The 8,573-nt window shown below is 45.0% G+C and overlaps 1 long non-coding RNA gene across 1 annotated transcript in view; it reads left to right on the top strand.

Moving 5' to 3' along the window:
- The first annotated feature begins 2,858 nt into the window (after positions 1-2,858).
- The window catches only part of LOC128911930 (uncharacterized), a 40,037-nt gene continuing 34,322 nt past the window's right edge, over positions 2,859-8,573 (top strand). Inside the window, exon 1 of the long non-coding RNA XR_008467239.1 lies at positions 2,859-3,047. This is a non-coding gene — a long non-coding RNA (uncharacterized LOC128911930). The remainder of the gene's footprint in view (positions 3,048-8,573) is intronic.

Below are 8,573 nucleotides of genomic sequence, written 5' to 3'. Positions count from 1 at the left end.
CTAGCTTGCATCCTCCCCTATCACCCTGTGATGTGAAGTAATTGGGACAATTGGGAGATCTGCTTCTAAAGCACCCTGTTTATCTGAATTCAGATGTTTGTGTAGATATGCTCAAGGCAAGCTAACACGTGTCTAAAGATGGAAGTGGCTCCTGGAGCATGCTGGCTGCATATCTGTAAAGCCGAAGAACATGCATTTGTTTGGGCTGAGAGGGTGCAGGGTGCCTCGATCCTGTCAATTGTCTCTTGTGTGTTTATTCTTTGCATGTAGATCAGTTGAGAGAAGATTGCTTTACTCTTCCATCTGCTAGTTGTGGGGAATCTGGTTTTTGGAAACCAGCTCCCTGGGCCTTTGATGTGGCCACTGAGACTTATATGTGGATGCTGGGGGAGGATTCCAGCTCTGTAGTGGTGAGCCTGTGCATGCTCAGTGCCTAGGTAGTGGCAACTCTCATTTACCCTGTACTCATCCATCCCAAACATTTGCAAGGTCACCTCATGCCAAGAGGAGAGAAGCAACTGCTGTGTCTTTCTGAGTGAACTGGAGACAAGGGCTTTCCCCAGAGGAGCCAGGTCACTCTAAAATAACATAAACAACACCTATGCTAATTGCAGTGGAAAACTGAGAGCAGCTTGTGCTGGGCTGCTGTGTGCTGTCCTTGAGTAGGGATTCAGCGGAGCAGGTGGGTTCCAGAAGGGCTCCGGAAAAAAATAAAAGTGATGCTCAGCAGGGAACAGTGTCTTCTGCGCTTGGGGGTAGTTTCCAGGTGTGGTGTTTTTCTGGAGATGCATTTTAGGAGCTGCTGTGGGAGCAGGGAGCAGTGACATTGTGAGCTCTATTCACAAATGCATCCTGTAGTGAAGATCAAGTTTATCAGCTGTCGCTATTTTTTTTTTCCTAACATGTGAGACCCACCCAGGGTCATATATGAAGGAGATGTGGATGGTATGTGATAGGGGAGACGCTGAAATCTGCAGCTGGCTCTCCAGCAGAGATTTGGGTACTTGGAGCATTCCCAGTTGCAGTATCTCCTGCTCCAGCCCTCGTGGGCCAGCGCAGCCGAGCACAGCACAGGGTAAGTGGTGTGTCCGGGATACAGAGCTGGATGGGGCCTTGGTGTTGTGTTGTACCTAGGTGAGATGTGACAGGCTGGACATTCAGCACCTCCTGCCCCAGCTACTGATGTGTTCAGCAAAGAATAGCCACCCAGGGGACACTTCGAGGTGAGTGAAACAAGATGCTTTTCACTGAACAGCAGCAGCATACACAAGACCTTCTTCATCAGTGGGTAGTAAGCACAGTGCAGTGACTTCCAGCAGGGCCAGGTTCTAAACTTGGCTGTAAGGAGCTCTCAAAGCTTAGTGCTACACCTTGGAGCTCTTCTGCTCTTCCCTAGCAGCAGGCACTGTAATGATTAAAGCTCTGAGAGTGACGATATAAAAGCCTGTTTCTGCTGCAGGTGTTTGGAGCTATTCCTTAGGTCAGACGTCTACAACCTGGTGCATGGTTACACTTCTGCCAGTGACTCCCAGGGAGCATTATCCCAAGGCACATGAATGCCATCCAGTTGCTGCCAGGCTTCATGCCATTCTTGCTAAACGTGTCTGTACTGGCTCTATTGCAAACCAAGTCCTGAAATGAAAAGAGCGAGAATCATGAGGACCCTTTTGGACCTGACCTGCGAGCAAGGGAATTGATTCTGTTTGTCCTGCAAGCTCTCCAGCAATGAAGAAAGCAAAAACCAGCCTGGAAATAGCTTGTCTTGACTCTTTGGTCTTGCTAGAGTGCAGACTAATACTGGTTGCCTTGCTGCAGTTGTGCTCTGAGCTTGCTACCAGGGACAACCATCCATGTGTTTCAAGAAAGCCATGGTAAGTCAGAGCAGTGTACCTTTGAAATCATGCTAGATAAGCTTCTGAAAGCTTAAGAACTAAAGAGGTCTGAATGGACAAGAGAATCAAAAATCCTTGAAGGATTATTTGGCCTTACAGAACAGATCAAATTCTAGTTATTTTAGGAGTAGATATTTCCAATTTATTCTTTTAGTTACCCCTTCACTGAGTTATTAAGCATGCCTGACAGTTTGCTGCACAGAATACCTTGCAGAATTAGGGAAATTTTTATCTCCTCTCAAACACCAGGGAGGTGAGACATATGGAGACTAAATTCCACACCCTCAAAGGAATGCAGATTTGTAATTTGCACTGGAAACTGGTGGGGATAGCAGGATTTCCCTAGGGTTAGGGTTAAGCTGATTGACTATTCTGGTATATAGGCATATAATTGATTATCTTGGAGGCTCTGGGCCTAAGCACTTTCCTTAGATCCTGTCTGTAGGGAAGGATGGAAATGAGCCAGTGTCTCCTGAGCCACAATCTTCCTTTGCCTGAGTCACTGCTGCTGCCCGTGCTGTTTCTTACCCTTGCCTCTGAATCAGCTGATTCAAGCTTTGTGAGAGCCAGGTGGGAAAACGCTCTGATTTAGGTAAAGTTATTACAGACCTCTTCTTTCAAATGCAAAACACAAGACTCTTCTCTCTCTTTTTTTTTTTTTTTCTCTCCCCCCCCCCACCTTGTTATCACCTCCTTTTCAGCTGCGCAGTTTGCAGAGCCTGGGCCGGTCTGGCCTCTCCTTGCCTAACCTCTCACAAACAGCCACGAATTTTTGAAAAGGGCCCTGGCTTGCTCTGCCAGCACTCCTTAATTTTTGCATTCCCTCCTTGCGAAGCCACACCGAAGCAGCGCTTCGCTATTCTCCGGGCGGGGGGGGTGGGTGGGGGGGGAAGTAGGTCATGGTGTCATGTAAGGCAGCTGAGCCTTAACATGGAGCCAGGCGAGAGGAGGGGAAACAAAAAAAAAAATAAAATAACAAACCAAAAACCTGTCGGATCGGAGAAGATGAATGAGCAGCTGTGCGCGATAAACAGGGATGAAGGACTGGATTCGGGAGCGCCCGGGAAGGCGCAGGAGCCCCCAGCGCTGCCCGGGTGCGGGTGGGCGAGCGGAGCCCTGGGCTCCTGCTGGCCAATGCGCCCTCTCCCGGCACAGGTGAGTCCTCTTCCTTCCCTTCCTTTTGAAAAGCTTTCCTTGCCTCTTGCAAGCAATGGTGGTGTTTTGGTTTGGTTTTTTTTTTTTTCATGTTTTTCTCTCCTCCCCCTCCCCCCCGCAGTTCAGCCCAAATAGCCAATGCAGAAAGCATGAGACACGCATGGAAAAATCACTCTCAGCAGCCCAAAAATCCTTGGTTGCAAATAATCTTTTTAATTTTTTTTTTTACCCCCTGAATTTTATAGATTTATGAGTCCCCTGGTTGTTTCATTTGTGCTTTATTACTTTTTTTTTTTCCCAGAATTAACATATGAAAAAGGAGGGGGATTTATGCCCTCCAGCTCTCTTGACTCTCACCCAGTATTACTCACTGGGCCTGGAATAGATCTGTTTGAAAGATGGACTCAAGCCTGGCCTTATCTCCGAGGCAGGATTTCCAGGCACCCTAGTGTTTAAGGAGAGAGATTCAGGTCTGGAGATGTGGCTTATCCCTGTAAGCACCCCTTAATTTGGGGTACTGTTCACTATTTGGTGTGGATGGTGGTCTCTGCTGCATGCCTAATTTAGAATTTTAATCTCTTTTTTTTTTTTTTTTTAAAAAAAAGGTGGGGGGCAACCTGAAAAGACAAAAGCATTTCTAAGCAACACCTACTGTGAGTTTGGGGTGCTAATCTTTTTGCTGTATTCCTGTAGGCATAGGAATTGTTTTTCATGTTCACCGGCCTCTTTATGACATCGCTTTTGTCACTCAAGACAAATTCCCTTTGGATTTGTCCTGGGTCAACACATGCTGCAGGGTTCCCAGACCTTCAAAGCACATGCAACAAGGACACGACCACTCGTGTCTTCACCTGGTCAAAACTCCCAACCTCAGAACTGGGGTGGGAGCACACTGGGAGGGCGTGACCTTAGATTAAGGAAGACTCGAACTGTCAAAGCCTAGAAATGAGGGCTCCCCTTGAACTTGAAGGGCCTCGGTTGTCTCTGTAGTCCTGTTCACAGGAACCCAAAGTTTTCTCTGGAGGGCTGATATTTAAATCCTGCTCATAGCTTCCATCCTCTGGCTGTAAAAAGCCTCTTCAGCAACTTGGAGCAAACTTTCCCTTCTGCCCAGGGGTTGCAGGATCTAGCTGTAAACTTTAGCAATCTGAAATCCACTTCCCCACCCCCCCCTTTTTCCAGGTAGCAAACAGGGCTGGTGGAGCAGAGCTGGGCAGCCTCCTGGTGGTGTCAGCATCTGCTGAGCTGCACAGAAACTAGTGCTGAAGTCCTGTGTCTAAAAGGTCTTTGATGCCATCTTCTAGTGTTCTTCAGCCAATTTACTTCTGCAAATGCTTGGAAATGCTGGTGAGTGGTGGAAGCAGCAGTCTCCAGTCTACCCAGGGTTTTCTCCTACTGCTGGCTCTGTGGAAGAGATTCAAAGGTTAGCTTTAAAATAGTTCTGCCTAGAAAGAGCAGGGTTCGGGAGGATGGCATTAGCTAGTATGCACGGGCCAGAGATCTGCAGCCAGTGGCTCCTGCAGGCAGCCCGGGTCTGGTGGTTGAGCTGAACCATGGCATGCAGAAAGCTTTCCCATCCCAAGTGAGAGTCTCAGCAGTGCCAAGGGCCGATTACCCCTTCCCTGTTAAAAATAAGTGTCCTGTTTAGTGTTTGAGCTGGCTGACTTAAAATTCCAGCTTCAGTCTGTGTTTTTAAAAGGCCTTAGTTCCAAGGATCTGTGAATACTCTGTGAGCCTTCGTGATGCCTCTTGAAGGCTGCTTGGTAAAGTAGGATTATTCTTGCTTTAGCAAAGGTGGCACAAGAAGTGAGGGCATGTGGCTGCTCGTCTCTGTCCCCATGCTGGCGTTCCAGGCTTCTGCTGCCCTGCTTGACGCAGGTGACAACTTTGTGCCTCCCCTCACAATGGCACTGCTTGTCCTTGAGTTACCAGCCTGATTTATTAGAGGAAACTGAATCAGCACATGGTGCTCACCTATGTAGGCTACTGTTGCTTTTCCTACCCACTAGGTGTGAGCTCGGAAAATAGTTTGAAACAGTGCATTTCAACAAATCCATGTTATGCTTCTATCTCAGTTGGAGTTTCCAGAACTTACGTATTTTGCAAGTAGAATACCCCAAACTTCATCTTGCATTTTTTGGAAGCACAGCGTGGTTATGTGGCTGTTCCAGCCCTTGTGAGACTGGGATATCGGAATGGTGGTGTTGCAGTAGTGAATGGGGTGAAGGCAGCCTTTTTGGAATTGGCAGTAGATGAAATTATATCAAAGCACAAGTGGTGTTTGTATTGCTTCCTCAAAGGTCTTTAGGTCCTAAATCAGGCTGCCCCTAATTATTTCCAAGGTTATAAATCCAATTAGGGTACTGAAAGGGGTTCACCCAAAAGCAAGAACTGTGTTTTAATGTTTGTCCTAGTACCTTCCATTATTAACCCAACATGTTTAAAAGACTGATGCCACTTTTTATTTCTAATCTGTTCCCGGTGATCAGGAGGTATGCTGGTATTCAGGGTTTCAGCATTTCAGAGAGCTCTTGTGTCAAATCGGCTCTCTCTACTCGTTTTTTTCCTCCCTTACTCTTTAAATGTTAGGAATTGCAACAAAGCCTGCCATCAATTGTTGGATTGCATTCTAAATAATTACCCACATCCAAATTTTGCAATTGGTTCCATTTTTATTATAATGGGTGGAACTAATTCTCTGGATCCAAGTACAATTAGATGAATCTAGATCATAATTCTGGGCGTTGCACCCAAAAAATATGAAGCTCATTTCCCTCATCTTCTGGTTCTATTGATTAACAATAGTCCAGTACCAGCCTTTCCCCTTCAAAATCTATTATGAGCCACCTCAAAGGCCAATAAAGCCTATTAAGAGTGAGCACGGCAACCTGTGAGGGAGCAGCACATCTTGCAGAACCAAAGTAGAGGAAGGAAACTCAGGAAACTTGTGAACAATCTTATTTTTTTTTTATTTTTGCCTTATACTCTGGCTTTTGTATTTTAACCCATGTGTGATGGTTTGATTACCTGTTGTGAAGTGCATGACAATGGTTTTGTGTGGTGTTTTGTTATTTATTTTTTTCTTTAGACAGAAGCCTAACCATTGCTTTGTCCTGCAGAAGTGATGCAAGTTGTGTGTAGTACCTTGTCAGTGGTGGGATGACTCTGGGGCTAATAATTCTCTGCTGGTGTGGAAAGAACAAAAGGCTGCTTAATCTCTGTAATGAGCCTGAGTTTGGTGCTCTCCCTCCTGAGAGATGGCTCTGTCAACAACCCCAGCTCAAACTAGAGAACATCATCACTGTCTCTGCAGTATGGAAGGGGGAATGACTCTCTTTCAGTAGCATCACTCTGTTTCAGCATCAAGATGAAACTTTGAGTAGCCTAGAACTTTTAGGTTAGTTACCTTCCTGCTAAAATAAAAACCTGAGCTCATGAATGACCCTATGGTGAGACTGCTGAATGACTTGTTTGCTTTTTGGGACTGATTCATAAAATAGGCCCAGAGGAAACAGCCAGGAACACATGCTATTCATAATAACGCCTCCAGAGAATAGCTCATTTCTTTTTCTCTTCCAATGACATTGTCAGGCTTCAGTGTACTTAAAAACAGACCTGGCACAGAGAGTACAGATAAGTTAATGAAAGGATGGAGAGACTTTTTTCCTCTTAAACAAAAGGATAATGATGACTTCTAATGAAACATTCTTTTAAATTGGGATTCTTTTTGACATCCCTTACTGTAGTTTTGAAGAGCTTTGCCTGCTTGCTCCGGATCTTGAAGAACAGAAGGTAATATCTGGAGTTGCTATGTAGCTGCAGGAGAATGAACAAATCTCAGATTTATGAAGAACCATGAGTACTCATGCAGTGTCGGGAGAGTAAGCTGTAATTCCCTTACTCTACGCAGTCCTGGAGAAACAGCTGGACCATTGTGTTCAATTTGCTGGGTACATTTCAGGGAAGATGTGGACAATGGGGAGATGCCAAAGGAGAGCAGGGAGAACAACTGTAGATCTTGAAAGCATAACCTCAAAACAAGGAGGGGGGGAAAAAAAGATGACTAAACTGGAATTAAAATAGAACAAGTACAACAGGATTTTCAATATATACAGAAAGACTCATGTAGAGAGGGGGGAAAAGACACCGTTCTCCATAGCGATGGAGATAATGCACTTAAATTGTAACAAGAAAGAGCCAGGCCAGGCGCTTAGGAAACCTTTCTAGTGGTGAAGATATTGATGCAGTAGTTTGAAGTATCTGGGAATGTCAGGGGCTTCCTGGTCACTAGAGTTTTTTAAGACTAGGTTAGCCGAACATGTTAAGAATAATGTACCTCATCCTCAGCTACCAGAACTGACCAATATTTGCTTAGGACACTTTCTAATAACTCTCTAATGCATCTTTTTTGAGTCTTAGGAAACGTATCCATGCTATCTTTGCAAACCTTAAGCCTTAGAATAGAGAAAATACTTTATTTTAAGCTAAACTGCCTCCTCTGTTGACTTCAGCAAATTTTGGGTTGTGTTTGCAGATACCACAGAGACAGTAAACCAGGCAAAGATGCCTGAGGAGTTGACGCCTGAGACCTCAGCTGAGAATGGATGCTTTGAAATCATGTAAGAAGAAGCAGAATTACTTAGTCAAAATGCAATTCTCATGGTGTTTAGTCCACATTAACCCCAGAGGGAAATGTTAGCTGGTTTTCCCAACACTAATGCTTATTAGACCATGAAATATTTTCCCCTCTGGGAGATACTTAGAAGTGAGTTGGACAAAGTGCTGGAAAATGTAGGGTCCTGTACACTTCGGAGAAAACAAGTTCCATACAGTCGTCTGAACTGGGTTCAGTTTCCTATTTTGTCACTAATTTATTGTGTACTTGTGTTGATTTTTATCTTGAGATCTACTGTTGGGAAGAGCAAGGAGCGCTGAGATACTCTGACTGGAGGGCCTGAAGAGGTTGTAGGACGCAGTTCTGCTCCTGCTTTCTAGTTTCAAGCCAGTGTTTCAGATATATTCTGTGCATGCAATTTAGCAACAGTGGTGCTAAAGCAGTAGACTTAACCACATAAATACCTGTGTTTGGAAGTTGGTAGTTAAAGTCTATAACAAAACTGTGGGCCAGCAATTAGTCTCAGGTGCTCTGGCAAAGCACTTGTATCTTGGCTGACTCCCTGCTGTTTTGCTTTTAGAGGGCAGCATGACATCTGTTAACAGCTGTGTAGGGGGTTGTTTCCATCAAGCAGCCATAGAAGAGGCAGCAGCGTAATGAGAATGGTGCCTTGCATATTGGCCTGAAGTAGGTCTCAAACTCCTCTTTGCTCAGAAGGCAGTAATGCCTGGTCTTTTGCATTACCTATAGAGATATCTCTTCAGGACCTTTCCCAGAGCCCTGCCCCAAGAGCGTTTTTTGAAGCGGCATGATAGGCATGCAGTCTGGTATGATCTGGCTCTATTTTTAGTGTTTTTCAGAGAATAGCTTAAAATTGATTTTTTTTTTGTTGTTGTTGTTCCGTATTATTT

This window comes from Rissa tridactyla, chromosome 6, assembly GCF_028500815.1.
Source record: "Rissa tridactyla isolate bRisTri1 chromosome 6, bRisTri1.patW.cur.20221130, whole genome shotgun sequence".
NCBI classification, from domain to species: domain Eukaryota; kingdom Metazoa; phylum Chordata; class Aves; order Charadriiformes; family Laridae; genus Rissa; species Rissa tridactyla.
The sequence above is the reverse complement of the archived record's forward strand: the minus strand, read 5'-3'. Positions and strand labels throughout refer to the sequence as shown.